Source organism: Bombus impatiens, unplaced genomic scaffold, assembly GCF_000188095.3.
Source record: "Bombus impatiens unplaced genomic scaffold, BIMP_2.2 scf_0899, whole genome shotgun sequence".
Classification (NCBI taxonomy): domain Eukaryota; kingdom Metazoa; phylum Arthropoda; class Insecta; order Hymenoptera; family Apidae; genus Bombus; species Bombus impatiens.
The window spans coordinates 567,644-594,093 of NT_177318.1; the positions used below are offsets into that span (position 1 = coordinate 567,644).

Sequence of the window (26,450 nt, forward strand, 5' to 3'; positions counted from 1 at the left end):
TTAACAGAGTCGAAATGCACCGTTCGCGATTGGAAAATTGCCTAATGAATGGAACGAAAATCTGATTGGTTTACAGCGTAGTGAGATTACCTTTTGTGAGACAATTTTTAAAATATTAGTCTTTTTTTTCAATTTGTGCTTTAGAATTTGTCCAGGTGGACATTTGGTAAATTTTTCTAACTTTATTTAACAATATGGCACATGTATTTTCGTTACTCGTCGAGGTGACCATACCTACAAATGAATTTACCAAATGTCCAGCTGGACAAATTGTAAAGTACAAATTAAATAATAATAAAAAAAAGTCTATAAATTGTTAGATCATCTATGGATAGGTGAACGTCCATGTAAAATGTTTTTTTCGTGTATTGTACTATCCATGTTCTTCTTTCCAATTGCACAAAGTACTGAATACAAGTAATATATAAAAATAAATGTAAAATACACATTGTTACATTTAGTGAAATAATTCTTCATTTACATTCTTATCATCTTATCGTATATTTCTTACGTTCGGGGAAATATGAATTTGCATAGATATTCGCGATACATTGTCTCATTATTGTCTTATTATTCTGCCAACAATTTTGCTATTTTTTTTTTTACTTTTTGTTCCTGCTACGTAAGCTTATTTTCGGTATATTTAAATGCGTATCGTTTACAGGTGAGCGTGTACTAATTGCTGAACGAAGAAAAAATTTGGGCGATTAGCATTGAATCGGAGTTCTACCTTTTGCGTCTTTGTGCGGTCGGAATGAGAATTACCTACATACGCATGGAATTCTGGATATGTGAGAAATCTTTCGATGTATATTTTGATGTGACTTTTTTTGTATTACTGAAAATTCTCAATGCGAGAATTGATTGTAAATTTTAATAAATAAAAAAAAAACTTTTTTGTAACTTTAAAAACCGTATTTTTTATAAATAGAACGCTTTTCCGAATTGTAGTCTCATCTTTCCATGGCAAGATATTGAACGACAAAATATCTAATATTAGCTATACTAGAATCAACAATAAATTATCAACAATATCAGTCGACAATTCAAAACTTTGAAAGACTGTAATCGAATTTGATGCATTAACAAATATTGCAATAGTGAACGAACAGAGGAATGAAACAATTTGTACCAGTAACTAATAACGAAAATCGCTAAAATTCGCAATAAATTCCTTCTTCCTTTTTATTATTTAATTTATACCGTACAATTTGTCCAGCTGGACATTTGGTAAATTTTTCTAACTGAAATATGTAAATTAAACGTACACTTTTAGAAAATAGTCCATTGATTTTTCCCAATTGTTATCTTTGTATCAGAAACGTCCAATATAAATCTCGAAACTTTCCAGTCAACAAATGTTCTTCGACCGATCCTTCTCAAACACCCACACAGTTGAAAAACAACTCTGAGAATGGTCGGATCGTGACGTCATCCTGGTCTCGCTTGGTACTCATCCTCGCATCTCTGTTGCAACTAGTCTTTCTCTAAATCGATTCCAGATGTTACCCCTAATTCTATCGAAGCCACAACCGGAAAAAAGAAAATACGTGCCGCAGGGAAATTCTAGGACGGTCAGCACGTGTTGCAGAGTGAATTTCGACAAGGTGGACGAAAAATAATGCAGAGAAAATCGTTCTCACAACACTTAATGCACCCAGTATAACGCGTATATAAGTAGCCGGCTTGAATGGACCCAAGTTCTTCAAAGTTTTTGCAACCGATACCACGTGCAGCACAAATGTTGCGTTCAGCCCGGTTTACCTTCTAATGTTTCCGTTTCTGTGCTTAGAAAGATATTAAGAGCACCGGACGCTAGTATATGATTTTACGTTACCGAGCCATTAGATTCAGCTAAAATCAAACATACGATAATCACTTATTATTCACGTTATAGTACCACGCCAGAATAATTTACTTATAATTCTCAATGAGAATTCATTGTAAACTACTTCCAAATACAAAAAAAAAAATATTACCGAGCGATATGCCTGTACGACTGATATTACAGCTTGGAAACTAACGTGAAAGTTATTTTTTTGTTTTTTAATTTACTTATAATTCTCAATGAGAATTGATTGTAAACTACTTCCAAATAAAAAACATGTTACCGAGCCATATGCCTGTACGACTGATATTACAGCTTGGAAACCAACGTGAAAGTTATTTTTCTTTTCGTTTTTTAATTTACTTATAATTTTCAATGAGAATTGATTATAAACTATTTTTTATTTAGTTTGTACTTTACAATTTGTCCAGCTGGACATTTGATAAAGACGTGAAAGTTATCATACTTTTAATGAATTTAGCGAACTTCGGATTTTAAGCTTTCACGATAGTTGGATGACATATTTGCGATTCTTAGTTTTTCGATCGTGTTTTCAGTAGCGCGTCGTGCTGTGTTTCGATGTTTCGTAAATATTCCAGGTCAGTAAAAAGACGATTGAAAGCCGAAGAGTCGACAAATATTTTTCAGTGAATGTTTGAAAAAGTGAATAAATGTTAGGTTTTAATTCGTAAGAAGTAGTGTTTCTTCTTACGATATTATTTTTTTTTTTTTTATTTAGTTATTTACATTCACAATTTGTCCGATTTGGACATTTGGTAGAATTTTTTGGCTGTTTGACTTCTTACGATATGAATAGAAAATATACGTAACCTTATTTATAAACATCGTATCGTGAAACGATGAATTTCGTTCGGAACGAGTGATTGAACGTTCACGTAAATTAAAAGTCTGATGCATTGTAGTCGTCATTCATTATACAAATTACTAATCTTTGTCTTATTCGATGTACAGTTATTTGCGCGACGGAAGTCTATAACTTACAACTTGACTCTTGTGTCCATACAGTTCCAACACTTGACAAATTATTATACAAAAGTCCTCTGTATAGTCATTTTTCCACTCAACTCATTTCTTCCATTATTTAACTTCCCGATTAACTTCTAACAATTCTAAACAAGTTATACAGCTGCTCCTTATTTCCACACAAATCACAAACTGTCGAAGCAGAAAAATTGAGAAAAAAAAGAGGAACAATCTTTTAACCAACCCTTCAACACCAGTAATTTTGTTCGTTCTTTGAAATTAAGTGAAAATACGCGATCCAGTTCACGAAAGCACCCTCTCTCTCTCTCTCTTTCTCTCCAGTAAAAGAGCCCTTGACCACGCAACAAGCAGTCGGTGGACGACGAAAAGGGCTTAACAAGTTAAAACCTCTCGTGGGAAGCAACTTCCCAGTAATTGCGTACGATTCGTCATTATTCTTCGTGGAAGGTCTCCGAGCGTTTAAGGGACCGCCTTTAAGGACTTCTGTAGAACACTGCGACAGAAGACCACCTACGCGCGTCTCGTGTTACGTGTATTGTAGCGTAGGACGACGGTTCTGTGGCCTATCCTGGTCTATGTCGGCCGTGTGACTCGGGCGGACCAGAAAGAAAAAGAATGCCAGGACGCAATACCTGCGAAGACCAAGGACAATACGCCTGCGAATTTCTTCAAGACCTCGCCCTTTAGTCACGCCATGAAACTGGACACTTTTTCGTCAACTCCAAGAAGTCACGAATATTTTTTTTTTTTTCTTTCATTATTATTTAATTTATACTTTACAATTTGTCCAGCTGAACATTTGATAAATTTTTTAACTTAATTGCAAAATTACGTGTGGGTGGCTGATCTCAGTGGGATACCATCTTCGAGTTTGACTATTTTATTTCTTTAGTGAGGGTCATTTCTTCAGTGGGGTGTTTTCTTTTTAGTCTTTTTTCTACGAGAGTTTTGCTCGCTTCAGCAGCCAGCTGGTTTGGATGTGTTGCCGTTCTTTTAGGGATTATCGGGTTCTTTTTTTTGTTTGGTAGTAGTTTACAATTAATTCTCATTGAGAATTATAAGTAAATTATTCTGGCGTGGTATGATTTTTTTATTCTTTTTTATTTAGTTGTTTACATTCACAATTTGTCCGATTTGGACATTTGGTAGAACTTTTTGGCTGTTTGATTACCATGTGGGTGGCTACTCCCAGCGGGGTACCATCTTCGTGTTAAGAATCATGATATTCAAAAATCAAATAGTTCGCAACGTCATGTGAAATACTATTTTCAAACAGGAAACTAACACGGTAAATAGCTGTGTATTACGCGCGACTAAAAAATTCATACGATGAATTCTTCAAGAGGAAATCTGTCGATAAAGAACGGCCATAAGTCACACATAAATACGAACCATGAAGCATTGGACCGATAGTCGAAGAGCGAATCGAGGATTTCACCGGCCAACATTTTCTTCCGGTTTTACTTCGATTCCGCTAGAAATCTCCCATTCGTTTTATCGCGGTACTAAATATACGACGAGAGCGATGCTTTTTTCCTCGTCAACGTCTCGATAGCGCGCTAAAGTTTGAAAATATTTCTGGAAAATGCCAAGCCCTCGCTGAGTTATCGACACGTGGTTTTTCTTCGCCGATAAAAGTTTGCGGGTAATCGAGATTTCAGGGACGATGCAGGCTACTTTACGAGCGAATAAAAATTTAATTCGTCATTTAAAATGATTGTGAGAAGAAAATAAATAATATATAAATTATATAAATATCCCACTCTTGCGTTGAAAATCACGCAACTTACAAACATTCTGGTTATGAAAAAAATACAAAAGAACTGCTATCGAATGCAACGAGGTAAAATTTTATTTATCAAATTCATCAGACAAGAATAAAAATACTCGTAAAATAGAATCAAGCGTGATTTTTATCACTTGCAGTTTATAGCCTTAAGAAATCTTCAAGAACTTTCTTCTGCTGATAACTCTGAGAATATATTTTTTATTTTTATAAAACCAAACAATTAGCGAGAGATTGTTGATGAAATATTTCACGTATTTTGATCAACCAAATCAATTTTTATAGAATTACACATATTACAAGATTTACCTGTCGAACGATCCTTTTATGAAAGGGCAAGCTTTTCTATAGCATAGAAAGAACAAAATTGAAAGTTCGGATAAAGCCTCAATCCATCATTTTAATAGACGTGTAAAGCGATTTATTGCAACGTTCATTTCCCAATGAACAGTCCGAAAAAGATTGATACGCGTAGATCGAAACCAGCCCTTCGTGCAACGTAATTCATTTCCATTCTCCGAACGACGTAACGGAAGAATTTCAACAAACAGAAAACGCCATCCGAATAATAAAGGCAGCTACCTATACCTGCAAAGATTTATTTGAAAGACCCAGATCTTCCTGAACAAAATTACACAGCGCTCACAATACGAATTCCAAACACGCATCTTCGACGCACGCTAAATCGGTAAAAAATGATCATCTGTCATTACACTCGATCATAAAACTAATCTGGACGTACGGAATATCACTATGGGGGACAGCAGCAATGAGCCACATAAACAAAATAGAGACAGTACAAGCTACAATTCTTAGAACAATAGCAAACGCCCCATGGTACGTTAGAAACGAGGATATACGGAAGGACCTGGGAATACCAACGATCAAAGAGGAAATTAGAAGACACGCAGGAAAATATAAAGAAAGAATAGGAACACACCCAAACCGGCTAGCTGTGGAAACGATCAACGCCTCAAACATGGATAGAAGACTGAAAAGGAAACACCCGACCTCACAAAGGACACAACCTGACAAACACGAAGATGGTATCCCACTGGGGATAGCCACCCACATGATAATCTTTTTTTTTCCTTTTTTTTTATTTATTTGTTCAAATTACAATCAATTCTCGCGTTGAGAATTTTCAGTAATGCATGATAATCTAACAGCTAAAAAATTCCACCAAATGTCCAAACTGGACAAATTGTGAATGTAAACAACTAAATAAAAACAAAAAATCTGTCATTACAGGATTTAAAATTTCAGCAGCAAGTTTACACGACATTGCTGATAATAATAACCGTACGCCGAATCAACTGATAAATTTTTAATCATCCCTGGTGTATCAGCCTGTAGGTAGACGCGTTTCGTGTTTTATTTGCCCCTGCTCGTCGCTCTGTCAAATTACCGGGGCAAACATTCGTCTGCATAAACATTACGTCAGTCGTTAAAATGCATATGAATCCTTGGCGGGGCCCGTAATGCATAGGTGGAACGTCGAGCCCCGTAACAGATCGTGACAATGGCCAAGCCGCGACTACACGCCGTCATTTCACCGCGAAAATCACACACCATTATCGGGTATCACCGTCGGTTCTGGGCCGTGCCGTTTCAATAATATCAATTTGTAACGCGTTACGGTAGAGGCGTGTGATCAATCCTGGACACGTCGATTTATAGACCGTCTAATCACGGCAGAGAATTTAAAACCCTTTATTTGCTGGTCGCCAGAGAGATACAGGTTACATTCTTCCACGCCTTTTCGTGGCTGTTCGATTGTTAATTCGCGGTTGGCGCAACAGAAATAAAAGCGACCGCGTCGATTCCAGAAAAAGATCGCCAGCGATATATATCGTCAGCGGTAGAAAGGCTTGGTTTAATGTTTCAGAGGCGTATACTTTTTGTCCGCGGTTTTTATTCCACCGTGAAGTAGATTTGAAGTGGCTCGGATGATAAGGCAAGCGATTGAACGAAATCACTTGTTTCGGCTAGTTGTTTGGGTACGAAGTTTTTAAGAGATCGTTAATTAGCTGGCTGATGATAAATGGATTTTCATGTGGAGAAAGAGAGCGAGAAGAGACGAGAAGAAGTTGAGAAGAAGATCGAAGCAAAGCATGAAAAGGGATATTTTGTGTACCATCTTTTACTCGTTACGGCAACACCCAATGAAGTTCAATTTATTGCGTAGCTTGCGTTTTCTTTCATTTTTTTCTTGCGTAATCCCTTTATGTATATTACGATGTGAGTAGAAGTTTTTCAAGTAAATACAGTTTCGTTTCACTTAACATATTTTTGTAAAATCAATGATCTCACTTGGAAACGTTCGAGCACGTCATTAGATTGGGTTGGCAACTAAATGATTGCGGATTTTGTCATTAGGAGGTATTGACAAAATCCGCAATCACTTAGTTGCCAGCCCAATACATTTTAGCATAGAAGTATAGAACAGATATGGAACATGTGTAGTTCCAGAAACATATTTTTTTATCAACAATCGTTTGCATCGAAAAACGGAAACAAAATCTTAAAGTTGAAGTTTAAAATGCATTTCTTGGAATATCTTCGTAACTATTATGAAAGGATAATACGTAAGCATATTGTCAAATATGAAATTCAAGCGTAAGATATCAAGGTTATAATATCGGTATAGAATCTGTTAAAATAAATATTTTTAATAGCTGTGAAAACGCTTTAAGAAATTGGCGAGGATACAGCAATGATTATCTAACAAGGCATAGCTGTTCTGCACTTTAAGTACTTAAAGCGACTTTAGTTTTATTAAGGTTTAACACATGCTTTTACATGTCTTAAAGTTTACAACGACATCCTTCACACACATAATCTACACAAATGTGTACAATGTACAAAATAAATACCAATCATTTCGAGTATTACCCAATTTAGGCTGATAAGAAAAACTACGCGATAATATTACAAAAAAAGTTAAACAAGAAAAAAACCCGTATAGAAACTTTTATAACTATGTATCTTCTCTACATCGAGGATAATCCACAATAAAAACAATTGGATCGTTGACAACTCAAGTAAACTTTTATCCTTGAATATCCTTTCTTGGTGTTTCTATTGTTCTTGAAAAAAGTTCAACATCGTCAACCATCGCATAATATAGTAGAAATGATATCTACGTATAGATCAATTTTTACAATTTTTCGAAAGTTTTTGAAAGCCCAAAATAGCCCAAAAGATCAAATCTGGATATATAAGCGATCGGATTTGTCTGAAAAAAAGACACGAAAAGAAGCTTCCCTTACGAAACGTCGATCGTTCAAAGATCTGTCTCGTGCACGAGGCTTTCAAACTGTATAAATCAATTCGAAAACAACTTTAATCGATATTAAACGAAAACCAAAGGAATAGCACGTTAAAAGGCATAAAATGATTGACAAAAACAAAAGGCGATATTATCGATATAAAAACAGGTGCACGAGCAAAGATGTTCGAACAAAGACAAACAAGCTATATTTACGTACATATTTATTGGCGTTTTCCTGTTTTTAAAGGATCCGTCGGGCACTTACGCAGCGTTAAAAAGGTTGCATTCTGACAGCGTACATGATGCGCGTAGCAAAGTATTACGTTACAAGGAGGAATGCACCGGGAAGGAATAAGAGAAAAACAGCGATGAAAGGGGAGAAGATGCACGCGATGATAAAAAGTCGATGGTAACCACTCGGAATCAATACTTCGCGATGCAACAACGCTGTATACGCATGTACGTTCGAACGGTTCTATCGCGACGCACGGTATCGATGTAATCGTTACCCTTCTTTTGGTTTGACAGCTGACTGCTAACTATCGTGTACCTTTCTGTCAGCCGGATAATATTTTTTTAATCGAACCACGTTTATTATGTGTTCAAGCATGCTGAAAATTCGTTTGAATACGTTTGATTTTCGGACAATTACACGATGCTACTGATAACAAGCGTTTCTCGATTTTCATGGTTTTAAAATCGTATCTACGTATTTTGACATATTGACGAAACATTCGTTTCCTATAGAATTTGCTAATTGTTATATTTTTTTTTAGAATGGAAGATGCGTTAGATATAATGTTACAAAAATATAACAAGAGAGAATAGGCAGGAGAAGGCAGAAATAAATTTATAGAGAAAAAAAGAATATGGAGTTCCTTTAAAAACAGCTGATACGACGATTTAGGATATTAATTCAGTAAAAGTAATTTAATCTTCCGAAATAATTTTGGATCTATGCGAGCAGAAGCGAAATTTCGCTTTTGAATAGCTTTAAAATATTTCAACCTTTAACAACAACATCTATATTTAGCTTGGAAATTGATTAGATAGCGAAGCGAAAATGCTAATAGGTTTGTCCGAAAAGTTTCTTCGGTTTTATGAGGAAATAATAAACGCATAACGTTTTTTGGTTTCGCGTTTGTATGAAGGTGCATTGTTGTAAAAAACACGTTTGCGAAAGAAAGACATTTTTCGGACAACCTAATACCAAATACATAAACCTTTTGTAGCTAAGAAAATTTACAAAATTTGAGATGAACAAATAATTTACTACGGAGAATTAAATAATATACTACAATTTGACATAAGTTACGCGTTTTAAGTAACTCGCTTTGTGAAAATGCTTTCCTTTTAATTTTGAATCCGATTACTAATCCTAAACTAATTGTGGAAGTGAAGTTACCAAGACCAATTACTGAAACGTATATTCCATGCATTTTTAATCGGAGCAAAACCTTAAATTTCATTCCGTTAATCATATTACAAACAGTAGCATCTTATCAGAGGAAAGTAAGAGTAAGGAATGGAAATGATTAAGTGGTTCAAAGTAAAAGAGGCTTGCCAAGCAGCTTCGTGAAAGCGACTTCATTTACCCAACGCTGCAACTATAAATTCACCATTGAATACTCATAACTTAAAATTAGTCACAACCACACTGGCAATCCTAAAATATTAGCTATTCGAAGGATTAACGTGATTAATATGTACTCTGTTGTAACTAATTCCCGTTACTCGACGACAAAACATGGGTCTGCCACAAACTTACGTGGCTCTTGAGATATTTATTTACCTTGCATCAAACGCAAATGTGCCTAATAAAGACGTATATTCCAAATATACAAAGAAAGAAGGGACTGCTACCGAGAAGCGAGCCCTTGAAACTTTCCAAGAAACAAACGCAAGTCCTACAACTCCTCTCATACTACCGTTCATAAATACGAGTAAAGCGGACTTGCATTTACGGGCAAACTGCGCTTTAATTACAAAATTACGATAACTAACTGTAACGATTTTATCCTTTATAATTATCGTAGGTTACGTATAATGGAATATTATCGATCGAATTGGTCGTTAAAAGCCAAGTCCTGCAGAGCTATTTTGATATTTGATAAATTTCTAATCTCTTTCATCTCTGTATTACAAATCAGATTAAGAACGAAAGAAGCAGAGAAATTTACGATGTTAAAATATTCAAACGATATACAATAATAATACGATAAATATTGCGAAATACACATATGTAGATTACTACAGATATTATTCCTGTATCTTCTGATAATTACATAATTTAAATATTCAGTCCGTTGATTCGATGACAAGCTATTAAGTACTGCTTCTAATTATTAATTCGTCGTTGATTTGTACACTCTGGTTAAGTTCAAATATCGTTAACACGAATGGATGAAAAGGTCTAATGGTCTTGTTCGACGAAAGATCTTTTCCCCTAAACCCTCGAAACTAAAAACAAATGAACAGTTTGTCCAGATTTCTGTCACAGGTTTCCATCGGGGTTCCAGGCATCGTAAAACGAAGCACCATGGTCTTCAACGTCGTTAAATCGAGCTAATGTGTTTCTAAGCCTAGACATCTCCGATTTCAAAGCGAAAGCAACGCGAGAGTTTTACTCGTTGTTGTTTCTCTAATTTTGAAGCAGCGCCGTAATCGTGTGTAAACACAAGGGGCTGTGCTACTGGGTTTCATTCATGCACTTGCCGTGACTCTGCCCCCCTTTTTTTTTCTCCTCGGCGGACAAGTGTTCGTGGGAATCGAAGTAGGGGGTTGCACCTCTGTTTCTTCCCTTAAAAAAAAGCAGGGTCACGAATAACCGAGCAACGAAACTGAGACGCTGCCTAATTTTTTTTATACGTGCGCCTATAGCAAACAGGTGGACATTAATTGGGCTGATATGTCGATGTCGGTGGGTTGTGGGTAGATTTAGATTGTTTCAGATGGCGACAGATGTCTCTAATTAGTTTGAAACGTAAGATAATAATATTTTGATTTTTATTTCGTATTTTAGTTAATTTTTTTGATATTTGTTAATTGTCGCTTGTACTTTGTATGTTTATAATATTAATGACAATTGGAATTTCAAGTTTTCATATTTCAAACTTTTAAACTTTCAACTTACATCTGAAATTTTCAAATTTAAAGATCCGCGAGTCTACCATTTTAAACACTTGAGATATATCAGACATTCTAATTCTTTTTTGCATTTATAGCGAAGTATAGAACAAACATTTACTGATCCAGTTGTTTACCCCCTGCGATATAATATATCGTGTAATTTATCAGAGGCGAAAGCCAACGCCATCGCATTAATAGTGTTCCGTGGCCTGTAATAAAGTTTAAACAAGCTTCTCGTGTAAAACGTTCGGTGATTTTCAATTGCGGTCGCATCGAAATTAATATCATTATTGCGAATTTCACGGTGCTATCGAGGCCAGAATTAAGCGAACCACAGGCATTTCTGGTAACGCAGAAACAGGTATCCACCGTGTGACGAACCGGATCTCCCTCGATAGGACTTCCGGTTAACCGAGCCCTCTAGCTTCCGGCGAGGAGACCGATGACTCGTGAAATCGAAGGGTACTAACGGGTAATTCGATAGAATCCATTCCCCTCGAAAGCGAGAATAATCGACAACTTGACTTTTTTTCCTCCCGCGCGAACACACCCTTCTACCATTTCAAGATTTTTGCAACGCATATACGGCTGATAGTTCCGATGAATGATTCGATGTTACGAACACTATGAAACTACGCAAACTTAAAAACCTATCCATCTCTATGTTTCGTCAGTTAGAAAATATTTCCAACAGTTTTACGGTTACCACGTAGATGTAATAAAAATAATACTTCGTGAAATGACCATGCAAATTACTATCCACGGCATCATACCCATAACAATTTCATCGAGAATTGGATAAAATAGCCGCCAGCCATAAAGCCAATCATAATATTGCCACGTTATAATTCAACCGTTCTACCATTAAACCATTAAAACCATATTATAATTGCCAGACATAAAGAACAAATCCTACGACGAAGCTCATTACTTTTCCCCGTTTAACCTAACAGACAGAAACACGAAGAAAACGGTATCTGAACAACATCAACAAGAACGACAACAAGATTCATTGAGCAGCAACGACATTCGTCGTAAAGAAGAATTCCGCGTTCCCACAGATTTCGTTCGCGGGTCCATAAATAAGAGCAACCAGCCGGTTCGCGAGTGAGAGCAAGATCCAGTATCCAGGTTACACCTTGAAAAGTAGCAAGCGCGCGTTGCTTATGCGCGAGGCAATAAATTCTTTCGAGCTTCGGCAGAGGGAAAGAGATTGCGGTCTGGTAAACGTCCGGCGGCGGCTGGTCGGCTGAGGCCAGCTTGTAAGTCGGTGAAAGAGTTAAGATTTTACGACTTGTTCGGAGCTGGCCGCGCGCGAACTTCCAAGCCGCACGCGTGTGTGCGCCGCGGCGATTACCATAGTCAAGCTCGTAATTTCTTTCGTCTATCGTGTAAAGGCTTGTTCCTGAATCGACTCGAAATTAGAATCGATACGGGAACACGTGTAAACTCGGATCTACGCCAACATTGTCTCATCGGGGTCGTGTGAAAGTACGTTGATTTAATTTTTCTTTGTACGTCTGTGTACTTTTGAAGTATGATGTTTTCACTTGATGTTTCGGAAGGTTTAAGTTACAAAGCACATAAAGTTTATGTGCTTTCTATGTATACACAGGCGTGCATTTATAAAATAAAATATTTGTAGATACATATATCCCTAATGTGGGCATTTCGGTTTCTAAGAAATTTCTTAATTTCGCTATTTTTCACAGATCACCATTTTTCTTTTTGACACTTTTACGTCAAAACGTACGGAAATATTTTGAATAACGAAATTTATTTCATGTACAAATTTTTAGTTACTCGTTGAATAATTACCATTTTGGTTGCCTGGATGAAAACTGTACGTATGTAGATACATAAAATACTAACGTGTAATTAATATTTTCAGTGGCTAATATTTTATATTTCATAGCTAGTATTGTAAATATATATATATTAATTTCCCTATAAATAAACGCATGTACAATATAGTATATTATTTTTACGTCAACTTCGAAGCACTATTTGTAAATAATTAGACCTTTTTATGCTACAAAAAAAACAACGAATATGATGTGTTTTTTTATAAGGTACGTATCATATGTACATTTTAATTGAAAATTAATTGGATACAACAACTGCAATTACAATATCGTAGTTTGCATTCATAAAGATCAATTACTGAATTACTATAACTGTCAAGCAGCCATACGTATTAGTAATATCTCTAAAAATACACGTTCAGAGATCATATCTGTCAAATGTTAATTTTGTTAAGAAGCCAGGATGATAATAGTGAGCTCGCAGAGGTTAGAATAATTAATTACAATTATCCTGCTGCTCTCTGTAAAACGAGATTGTCTGCAGAATACTTATCTCTTCCTAAGTGGAAACTAACTCGAATTAAATTTGATATAATCGAATGAAAGTAAATTAAGGTGAAACTGTGTTTTTTCGTGTTACCGTTTCACACGGTAACTAAATTTTGTTTAGATTCGCACGAACGTAATTTGCAACCTAACTTTCATTATCGAACAGTTCATTTCATCGACGACGATGTTCCAGTTAAAAAGGACACAAACATAAAATTACCAACCTTTCTCGAAATTTATTTAACGATTCCAAAAAACTCGATGCGCACTAATTATAAAATACCCGAAATCTATATCCTTCGTACGACTTTCCACTTTACATCAACGTAGAAAATTTCTGAAATTAAACATCAAAAACTTTCTTAAGAGGTTAAGAAAAAAATATCGGTTTTAATCGATCGAATTCCGATATGAAATCTCAAGACCGCCAAAGAGTCGGAAATTTATGAGTTCATTAAACAGCAAATATTTGTTTCGCAACTTTCTTCCCTAAAGAGAAACCGATACCAGACGTACGATCGAATGAGTCACGATCCCCGGAGCGTACATACATCCGAGAATCTTAATTCACCGGTTTTTCTTCATTGCATAACGTTCTCGTCTAAAATAATCACAGCTAAAAATAAATCTGACGATCACGCCTGCTCCATTCGCGATAGGTTTTTATTCGCGAGCAAACAAGAAAAAAGAAAAAGAAACGAAAAATCAATTCCGCAAAAATCCTATCCCGTCTAGACAACCTTCCCTCCCGCTGGCCGCTTATTAATATTCATCTCACTCGCGGCGTTCTCGCGCGCGCGATCCAATCGATCGAATTCTTCTCCTTCGGCAGCCCCATCGAATATCAATGAGATCTGTATCGATAAGCAAAGGAACGCGACACTGTGAAATCGACCACGTAATCTTCCCACTGGAATTATGCTGGAAACGCGACATCGCGGTGCCTATTGGACCTAACCTAAACGAGGAATGCCTTCGACGAATATCATTAAGTCTAGGGGATCGTATGGCAGCCATGTGAACTTTAAAAAGCAAGTGTTGCCTTTCCTTGCATAATGTAGTTCTCTTGAGCGAAACAGAAAGGGGCTCGTCGCGCGTCTCATGAAAAACGTTTTGACGTTCTTTACGTATATTGTAGGAGTTTTCAAAAAGATATTATTTTGTTGTAGATTATTGGAGAATATTATGCGTGAGAATTTAATTATATTACATTGCATTAATGATTATATTATACGTGCATTGTATCAAATTCTAAATAAATTAATCAGACGTTAATAATAATAATTCTAAGTAACAGAATATTAATAATCTTGACAGGGTTCAAATTTTATTACAATTTTCGGATACCACCAGCATCAGCATGTATCTACGACGTAACATATTTTATTCTGATATTTAATACATAACGAAATAAATTTTACTTTAACATTATCGATAGCGTACGATTACACGATACAACTGGAAATGAGTATCTTTTGGAAAGATGCGATTAAATTTAATTATTGCAAAAATAGAATTATATTAGGTTGTCCGAAAATCATTAACGATATGAATGTTATCAAAAGCACGCGCTATAATATCCGAAACTGTAAGGGATTTAAAAAATTAGTTGCAAGTTTAGTCCCAGACAAAATGTCTTGGCAATCTTATCGTTCGAATTCGTGCGACTGCATCGCGGAGGACGTAAAATCGGAGTTATAAAGCGACAGTCAAAGTTTAGAGGAGCGTCAGAGTTAAGTGCATTCCTGGATATCGCGCTTCCTTGCCGGTATCAAGCGTAACCATTGTAAGAGATTTACGTGAAACTTCCGAACAGTAGGTTCGATTCTCTGGAAACTCAGGAAACGTCGCATCTTTTCGTCTTCGAGTTATTCAACTTATTGGATTTTCGCGTTTATCTCACTGGTTCTACAAACGATGAACGAACAATTCAGCACTTCTGTCACCTAAACTAACGATGCATAGAAGATATTTTAGGGATGAACGAACGAGGATAAAATTAAGATTGATAGAGATAAAAGAAATATAAAAGGAAGACAATGTACGTTTGTTATATAACGTAATTAAATCATGAATTATCAGTATCAAAGAATTATCATAATTGCAAGTTTCTACGCTTTAAGATGTTCAATTATCATTCTAAGGTATTCAATTGTTATCTCATCGAAGTATTCATAAAAATTTCATTTCCATTTTACTTCGTCTCCGTGATATTAATTTTTACGAATGAGAAATTCTACAAGACGACAGAGCATCCGCGTTGACTGTCATTCCATAAAGTTCTTCTAGCAAAGATTCTCATTGCCAGGAATCTAACAAATAGTACGAAGTCTAGTGATTTTACAGGAACCGAGAACACAGTTCTTCATATTTAAACTGCGAATGTTTACGCAATTAGTTATGGAATTGAAATTCAAAGGTGCAAAAATTCACACGATGAATTTTTAGAACACGGTATTCGGCATTACAGTGCCTCGTAGGTGAAAGAAATTTAAAAATACCTTCCATCTTTTTAACTATGTTCGTATCTGCATAAAAATCTAATTAATCTTAAAAATAATAATTTTTCCTCTACAAGCGATACATAAAAATCAGCGGTGGATCCCTTCCTTCATTATCGAAATATCTTCCTCATAATTCTTAAAAATAACCTCGCTGAACATCGTTTAGCTTCCAATACCTTCTCCCCCATCCCTTATCGATCCAACTTCTCCTTTCGCACGAAAACTTAGACACAAGTATCAAAGATGTTGCTGGCTAGAAGCGCGGAAAACTTTCGAAAGCGAAGTAGCAACGCGTACCGGGGGCTTAGACACAAGGATCGATAAGTTTGTTCCTACCAACGACGTTTAAAACAGCCCTTCAGCCCTTCCCTTCGCAGCTTCATCATCTCCTCGTCTTTCTTAATCTCTGCTCAGGAACGAAACGCTTCTTGTCGTTGCCTCTTTAGCCGCGACCACAATGGAACAAGCTAATGACAAAGTCTCGAAAAAAAAAAAAAAAAAAAGAAGGAAAGAAGAGAGGTAAGGGAGGTAGAGCGAAAGAACTAATCCGTCAGTCGTAAAATCGATATCGACGTCGTTTCGTGTTCGCTGTTCCACGTCGTGAAACGACCACTCTGGTAAGCCAGGCTGAATCAACAGAAAAGAACGGGCACGGACTTATATATGTGCGTACACGCGTGGCTTAATCCACCCCTTCGGTCTTCTACTTTCTTCATTTCTCCAGTTACTCTGCCTTTCACTTTTCTGCCTTTCTTTTTCCACTCGTTTAACTTTTTTGACAATTTTTTACTTCCCCGTATTTACTTATCGATCGTTTCTTCGGTTTCTTCTGCACTCTATTTTCGTACAACGAGTTTCATCGACTTGGTAAATGGGAGGATAAAATACTTGTTCGTGACTAATTTTTTAATTTTGTATATTATAAATAACAAACATTGTTTTTAAATCAGTTACTTCGAGTCAGTAACTAGAATGAATCATGAATGATTTAGTTAGTGATTGGTCATAGTCGTTATTTAAATGTTTAGTTTCTAAGAAAATGTAATTTCTACAAATTCTAGGAAGTATAATTGGTATATCATAAATGTTTCTAATTGAATGTTTGAACGAATTATTCAAAGAGACGCGTGGTTGTAAATATGAAATTTATATCTCATTTTCTTCTACAAATTTAATACCAACAAACTCTTACAGTTTAGATAGAACTCTTGATGCAAAATTAACCGAAGTGACCAAACTATTTATTTTCGACTGAAATATCACCTAGTAAATCACACAAGTAAATTTTCGTACATTTCAAAGAAATGATCACAGAACGAACAGAACTTGGAGCTAATAAACTAATAAAAATATAAAATAAATCAAATGTATACCAACAGACAAATCTTGTGTTTTTGTTTTACCCGTAAAAACACAAATATTCGCTTATTAAACCCAATATCTTCTCCCTTTTCATCGTCCTGTTTTCTGCTTCCTCGAGTGTTCCACCCTTTTTTTCATGAACGCGCGGTTCATTGTTCAAGCCAACAGAATTATTCCCATCCATTTTACCGTTCGCCTCGATCGGTGATAGCTTGAAACGAACGCTTGCCTACCGATCGAGCTGATCGAACATGATTGGCGAACATGGAACAAATGCTTTCTTCGATATTTGTTCTGTCACGGCTCGACGTTTCGATTTGTAGTTACAGCATGATGGTAATTGCGCCGTTAATCGACGACAACGGTATCGAGAGAAGCTTATGAGAGAAACCTTTTTGTTTTTGAGACAACTGGTGATGAGATCCAGCTCTCGTAATTTAAATTCTATTGTTTACACAGTGACCTATATTATTGGAGTTAATTAAATTTTTTACAAATTGTAACAGCTTTAAAATTGTTTGGTCAAGAAATTGGAATCTTTCTTAAATAGAGAAAAAATTAAAAATGATATATACATAGTGCGGGAAAGAAATAATATAAATCAAGGGAGCAGAATAAAAATATTTCCAATCGAAACCTAGTTTTCTATGAAAATAGTCTTCGAAAATTTGCTGCGTATGTAACTAAGTTACGATTCGTCGAGATAACATCCATTTCCTCTGTACGTAATTCTTACACAATTTTAAAAAATTTTTATTTTATTATATATTTTATTTTATCGTTATTTTTATTTTATCTAATTGTGAACTGTATAAGTACGTATATATATAGTGGATTTTTAGAATCGGCTTTCTCGGAAACTAAAGCTTCGGCGAACGTATTTTATTCTGCGCTTTAAGTTTATCATTGTGCAAGGAATCATCTTCTTGTTCGTTTGTACGATACTTTTAACTGCACCTCGTATAATACAAACTATCGTGGACTATATTAAATTCTTCCTAATGGTTGGTTTCTATCTTCTACTATCGATATTACTTGCGAATGTCCACCATCCCGAAGTTCCATTAAAATATTTCAAACCCGTCAGATTTACTGTGCATCAAAATATCTCGTCCATTTGTCCAACTAAAAATGTCCAATTTTTTTTCAAATTTATTGAAACTCCGGATTTATTATAAGAACAAAAGCAAATTCATGTTCAGCCCTGTATTAAATTTTACATATCAGGTATAATCCCTTGATAAATATAACATATCCACATATAACACGTTTCGATAACCACGTAACAGGAAATATGCGGACTAAAAATCTCAACGCCTCGTGTGCACGTGTCATGGATTAATCTCGCGAAACTCGTTACCGAAAACAGAAAATATTACATAGATAATAATCGAAACGATTGAAACAAGGGATACGCGAAATAAACGAATGCTGACAAATAACCAATAGAAAGATGGTACGCGCTGCCCACGTGCTTCATGTATTTAAATTGCGTTTAATTGAACGTCATTCAAGCTTCAATAAGGTGAATTATCTATCGGTATCCTGCAGCAATTCCCAGGAATACCATTCGTAATTTATTCTCCTTTCCTGTCGTGGCTTAATTGGACGAGCAATGACGTCCAGCTAAAACCAAAGGTCGAGACTACCCATACCAGTCGACCTAATGACAAGCGATAAGTGCGCGCTCGCTGCTCGTCTCAAATTGAATTGCATCCCATTGCTGACGAGCATTCTCGGAATTATGTGCTTTCGCGAAATAGAACTGCAAACGCCACTCGCCAACTGTTACACGCACGGTTCGTGTTTCGCGTAACCCCGAAACCCGTTCAATTAAACGAATTGCTGGCGACGAATGGCGAGAATGAATGGAAAAACGTTCACGTTCGGTTGAATAACGTCAGCGAAACATGTTCATTCAATTGGGAAATTTCTGGCTTTTATTTGTTGTTCTGAATTTGAAATTCTAAATGCTTCTAAGAGGGGAAAGGGCAGTATTTTTTATCTCGCTCTCTTAAAAGAGACCCAAGAGCGAAATTCCTTGCGGTCGACGTATTGCGGGTATTCGATCCCGCGAGTATATCTTAAAGTTGACACGGTAATTTTATCGGTTACGTGGCTCCCTGTAGCGAGCGATGCAGCCAGGATTAGATAAAAATTGATTAAAGCGGTGTATGTCCCTTCTCGAGGTACCAGCTTCGGACTCTGGTTCCGATCTCAACTATACTTGTTGTTTCGATTCGAATTTTAATTTGATATCACGTAGAGTTATAATCGTACCTCGAGAAACAATCTGATATATTTCGCAGTTTTGATATTGGAAGTATTTGGTAGAATCTATTTTTCGAGAGAGGGGGGCGGGTTCTTTTGTGTGAGGGCTTTTTCTTATACTTTACCTAGTACTTCACTTTTAGACTTTAAATAGATGTTCGTAGTTCTTTAACACGTTGACTGCCACGCGTGTTTTCAAAGAAATCTCCGTCAGGTCACGCGTACAGCAGTACGTTCTCTGCTAGGTGCTTCCATCGATATTTTAGTAATGCAAATCGCTTAAGTGGTGGTTTTAAGAATGATCTTTCGTTTCATTTGTTCGCAACATTAAAACCACTAGCTGTTGTCGAATATAAGGAAAGAAAGTGTGGTATAGATTATTCCGACTAAATGGTTTCTTATGCCACCACAATTAGAAAAGGAATCAAATGGTACAGAAAACTTGGCGTTCGATTCTTTCTGGGAATTTCTGTTGCAAACGCTTTGACGGTTTACAAAATTGCAACAAGAAAAAATATAAATATTAGAATATTTAGACAATTATTAGTTGCAAAATTATTAGGGTTGTCTGAAAATACGAAAAATTCTTGTCTTCGACGGAGTCAGCATAATATCTCCATCGGAAAAATGATTCCGGAAGAAGCATTAGACGCGCATGCAAACTATGTTATGCAAATACAAGACGTCGAATGGGCCGAACAAAGGCACAAAAGAATTTAAAGAAAACAACAACTTATTGTCCAAATTGACCCGACCAACCTCAGCTATGTATAATTAAAATTTTACATTCTAAATAATTTTTTTAATAAACCATTTTTATTTTATAACAATTCGACTATTATTACAATCAATTGTTAATTAACAATTTATTATTATGCTATATCTTTTCAAATACGTACGACGATCCTTCGCAAGTAGTCAAATAAGCCACACCCGAATATGCGTTACGTGGCCTGACCAGAAACTTTGCTGACACCCGAATACGGGTGTCGTGGCGGTCAACGTGTTAAGACTATTAGACGTTTAGAATGACCGTTCGCTGTGATAACTTGCGATCTCGTCGTGACTGAAAGAATCACGCAGATTATGCTGCCTTCAATAACTGAAGACGCCTTTTTGGATTTGGAAGACGGATTTTTCGAGGAATTACAAGTACTTATATTTATTAGCGAGAACGACTATTTTTATCGATTTGGGCTATCTCGATTCGATTAGTCTTTTTCAGTATTGGTAATACTGTAATATCATAATAGGAATGATATATTTTGAATGTCATACTACGATAAGAGGAGATTCGTATCGCTTAGATTATAATTTCTAGATTTCAGATAGAATACAAATTTCAAGAACGACCTTTAAAATTTAGTCGAGGAAATCGAAAGATAAATACAAAAAATACTAGAATATTTCATAAGCCTGAAATTCAGCTGTGCTTGATCAAATGAAACATTTTGTAGACAGTAGCTTAAATTTAAATTTAATTAATTAATTTAACTTTATTTGTTGTTTAATTTATTAATAAATTTAGTAGCTTAGAAACACCAGGCAATCGCAATAAAATTTAGAGTTCTAGAGATTTGTATCTCATTTATATTTTCGATTACATCTTACGTATAATAAGAATTAAGCTTTTATTAAAAGATATTTATTCGTTTTTAATTTTGATATTCTAGAATATTCATTCTACTGTAAAACAAAGCTGAAAATATTTTTACGTACAAATATGCGTTAAAATTCTTTACTATACTTTGCACGAATGTCACGAATTCTTAATTACATATAACGCAGCGCATCTACGTGACCAACTTACACGGTTCTCTCTTATTAAATCTGTCAGAGTTAACGAAACGAGAAGAATTAGACGATCCCTGACAGTAGTGAATGAAATTTCTTAATGAGTTATCGTCCCACGGCTATGAAGCTTCGTAACAACGATAGGTCGTAAAGTCCGATACCGAAATATTCGTTGGGAAATGTGGGTGAGACGAATCTGACCTTCGTCAGCCATCACGAAAGATCAATGCGCCTTAACCCTTGTCGAGAAACTGATCCCCATGAAAATCTCATGAAATTCCTGTTTTCTTCGAACGATTCATTCGTTTCAGCTGCTTGATGAAGTGATTGGACGTTGAAAGCAGTTAATTAACTCACCGATTAAGTAATCAACTTCAAAGCCTAAATCTTACGATTTATCTTACGATTTATATTTATTATTGAAATTATTTTTATATAATTTCTCATAATATTGTTTCTCATAATATTGTTTCTCGTGACAATTTTCTTAGAAAATATCAATTTTGTTACATCTATGTTTCGAGTGTTTAAATTGATCGTAGAAATCATTTACAATTTTGATAATAATTCATACTTTATCTTGTATGATATGATTTGTATCTTGTATGTATGAATGATTTGAATCTTTTACGTCTCATTGAACGGAGTAATACAAATTTTAATTTGTTTATTTAACAAATCGCAAATAATTGTATACAAACCTAATGTACGTAAAGAAGGAACACCTCGACTCTTGGGAAAATACAGATTTCTAGAGAAATATAGGTAGGAAACACTTACTCGGAAGAACGTTATATTAACACCTTTCGTGTTAACATTCATTATCATCCTAAGACAAAGATTTTATGTTTCTCTTCTTGCTCTGCCTTCGTTTCTCTACCCAAAACCCGTAATTTAAAAAATTCGTGAGAAAGTAGAAAGTTTAGATAAACAATGCTCATTTGTACAAATGCGTCAATATCCGCACCTTCGAACTTTCTAATTACCCCGTTTCCCTTCTTAAAATAATCAGAAATTAAAATGTTAAAAAAATACAGTTATATACTTCCTAAGCTAAGCTGCTTATGCTTACGTATTTTGCTGGAAATTTAACTATTCAAAAATATTCAAAACATAATAGTTAACGTGCAAAAATATGCAAAACAACCACAGTAAAATACTCGTTATAGTATTTATGCGAGGAAACAAGTCTCTACTCGGCTTTCTCTTCTTTAATTACGTTTTTATAAATTTAAATTTGCATGAATATCGACAGTGTACTAATCCTTTGAAAAAACATTTCTTTTCGCTTTTCATTTTCTTCGTAAAGTAAATAATCACGCCGAGAAAATGACGCAAGAAACACCAGATGTTCCTAACCGCTGTTTCTAACCGCTGTTTAAGGGTTGGCACCATATCCTCCCCTAAATATTACCTCACGATGACTCGAACAATTTCGCCAGCTCACAGACGATACCCAAACGACGATAGAGCGTGTCGACTGTTTCGAAAGTTCGCGAGATTGTAGCAAAGGGAAATGATATTTTTCCTTAGAGTCAAATGGGGTGGCGCAGAGGAAGGCAATATTTCTCGGTTCGTATGCCAGCAGAAGGGACCAACATGGAACCCATCGGTGAACTGCGTGCACCTCACCCTTGAGAGAATCTAATCTTTCACAGAGAAGGGAGGACAGTCACGCCAAGGGGCGATGGATGTCTCCCGACCCTCTTATATAGAGTTTTAAACTTCGTAAAAGGGAAAGCAGAGACTCGAGGAACTCGCGTGCAAACAACGTCAGTTTATTTGACTGCTCTTCCTGTCGAATCTCGCGTGGTAACTACGATTTCCAAGAATTTAAACTTACCAAGCCCTTTGGGCCATTTAAAAAAAAAGAGGAAGGAAAATGACAGATACAATCGTGCTTCTTCATCGTCGAAGAATTTCTCAATCTCGAAGTAGGAAAGAATCAGTTACTGGTGTAACGTCGTACGTCGTTTCTTGGTTTGATCATACGTTAAATACTTTCTTAGTATGTTAAAAACAAACCAAAATGTTATTCCTTTACTTCGCTTGTTTGTAAAAATATTCTGTCTTACAATATTTATATATATATATATATATGTGTGTGTGTGTGTTGGATAAGATAGCAGCTGCACAGACTGGTAAGTAGAATATCCTGAAGATTGGAAGAACCTTAGAAACGAGATTCGTCTCTTCTGGAATTACCCCAAATCCGGACAGGGAAAATCGTAAATTTTTCGGGATTATTCAGGTGGAAACACCGTTAAGCAGTTCCGACTGGGACACCAAATCGAAACACGTAAGGAGAGAGTGTGTGTTTTTGTTTCTCGCGCGGGTGAAGAATTAACGAGGCAGGCGTGAATGAATAGCGAAGACAGGGGGAAATCTTTCAGCGTGCCTAAGAAAATAGTCGGACTATACGGATAAATAAATGCGTTGCTTTGAGCAACAAGCTTGCGGCAACTTCCGCTTTAAGAAGATACAGATTTGAATTTCGAACCAGTTTATCCCTGTCCGCATTGCGACGCGATTTTTCTCTTTCTTCTACGTAAATACGCGTATGAAATTATTCAAAAATTCCTCTGGAATCTCGCAGTGACAAAATTGAGTCGGTATACTCGGCCACGTTACCGAAACAGCTCAAAATCTCCCCTGATGTACGTTAGTGAGAAGTAACCTCAGTTTCCTCGTATGGGATTACGTTAAAATTTTATGCGCTGCGTGTGCGTGCTTCCTTCTTTTCAGGCGTGATACAGTGCAATTCAATTTCATGCAAGCTACTAGCAGGGAAGTTCTAAACTCGTTTATTGTTAAGGCGCTAGAAAATTCTGCGCATCTCGCAGTAAATTCTACTCTGCAGATTAAGACATAGTACTTTCCGTCTCGTGACTACTTTTGGTTTTAATTCTTTTAAAATTCAAAGTGCAAAGTGCAAAATTCTAATTCATATTCAAATTCAATAATGCGACCCTTATTTACGAATGAAAAGACGCAAAAACTGTTGGATTTTACTTGCTAGAAAGGTCAATTTCATTCATTTGCGTATTCTATTATTTATAGGAGAAATTGAATGGTCCGGGACTTTGCAAAATCTGCACGAAAGAACTTATTGATGAGAAGAACAAAAGTTTTTCAGAAAAGGATTCGCGAAGCTATTCGGTTATTGCCAATTCTATGAAAACACACTGGCTTTAAATTTTTCATACATTTTGCTATAAACTTTCGCGAACGACGTAATATTTGACCAACTCGAATACTCGACTCATGCGCGTACCTTCGATTAAAATTGGAAAGATTCTCAGAGAATCCCATACACGTAATAAAAATTAATACGCAACACGAGATACAAAAACAAAATTCATTGTAATCTCTGTGAGGCAAATATTATATGACAAAACAAAATTTCTCGTAACGAGATACGAGAACGAGGCATTCGTTTTAAAAACATGTTGGAAAATGTCAGATTTACATGGAGTACTTTTACACTGTCTTTCTCTCTGCCTTTTCTCTCAATACCACATTTTTCATGCGCTTAGCGAATGTAATCATCGCGTGTGCCAAGTCCAATAGAGGTAGCCAAATTAGCAAATGTAAATTAGACAAAGTCGAGCGGCTCTGCTCCATCCATTCTCTCGTCGACCGGTACTAGGTTAATTTTCTTTCCTGGCCCGCTGACCGTGGCAGTGCAGCTAATTTAAAAAACGAGGGCACTAGGAACGTTTTCAACCATGGTACTGTCGTTGCTCCGCTCTTGGCCGAAGGTGGTCCGTATGTTCCAGCGATCCGGCAAGTCCATCGAGGCTAACTGCACTTCGCGGAGAGGAGCACACTTGGAGTGACGTGCTTGCAGCGAATGTTCGCGACGACCTCGTTCCTTTTCATCTCGGTCTTTCTTTCTCCTAGATCCCCTCGTCTTTTTCTTTCTGCTTCCACGTTCACCTGGACACTTTTTTCTCTTTAATTCGCTGCACGGTTTTGCCCTGCTGTTACACTTTCGAGGACCGTCGAGCAAGCTAGTTTATTACGTATAAAGAAGACCGGTATCGCGGTGCCATTTCCTTTCCACGATTTTTCCATGATTTTTCCACGCGCGCGATTATTTTCGTTGGAATACGCTGATGTATATAAAAGGATAGCAACTTTTTCAATGCTATTAACCTACATATGTCATGTTCGCAAAATCATTTATCATGAGCTACGAACGTATGTTCTCACAAAACCATTCGATACAATCTATTTTAATATCCGATAATTATTGTTAGAATTTTCAGCGATAACATTTTCGCCATGGTATTTTTGCTACGCAAGGGCGGAGGTCCTTCGTTTCGATCGCCTGCACTTTATTGCGCTGGCTTAAGGATACCGAGAGGACGCAGGAACCAAATCTGTTCGGAGATAGCCGCCAAGACCATAATAGTTTTAGCGACGGTCAAGTGCCAAGACTGATATTACAGTTCTTAAAGATAGCATAAATTCGCTTACATATAGTTTCGCTTTATAGGTTCACTTTATCGTCTATGCACTCTTACTTAAATGTAATATACTAAAGAGACCCAAACACTGGACTACATTCAAGTAAAGTATATTCGAGTAAAAGCTTCAAATTTATTCAACGCGGTATATCCTCTGTCGTGAGAAATCGGCAGTCCACAGCACACGCTGAACGTCGCACGATTCAGCACCGGAAGAGTTAATATGATAATGAAAGAATGAGAAAAAAATATCGTGTACTTCAGGTCCAGCAAGCTTTCACTGATACGTGTTGCGTTATCATGTCCTTGTTTCGTTTTCTCTTCTGTCATATGCCTGCCTCTTTTCATCTTTTTCCTCTCCACTCTCTGTATATATGCGCGGGTCGAAAAGAGCGGCTGATGAGAGAGAGGAGAATCGGAGCGTGTAGAGAGGACATCAAACGGACGAAAAGAGAGGAAGAAAAGGGATGGAGGAAACAGTGCGGGTTAAATGCGAAGCATCGTAGGGGTTAATGGTTCCAGGGATGCTGGCGAAACGATTGTCCACCCTCTCTCTCTCTCTTTTCTGTCTATTTTTGCTTCTTCTTTTCTCTGAAGCTCGTTGGCTCTCGGTCGACGACCGTGAGACACGTTTGTCATGCTTGAGAACGAGCTAATCTGGGAAACGAGGA

At 36.4% G+C, this 26,450-nt stretch overlaps 1 protein-coding gene across 1 annotated transcript in view; it reads right to left on the reverse strand.

Annotated features, from left to right (window-relative positions):
* Positions 1 to 26,450, reverse strand: part of LOC100743603 (breast cancer anti-estrogen resistance protein 1) — a 166,172-nt gene that overhangs the window by 107,127 nt on the left and 32,595 nt on the right. The gene's annotated exons all lie outside the window — the stretch shown is intronic.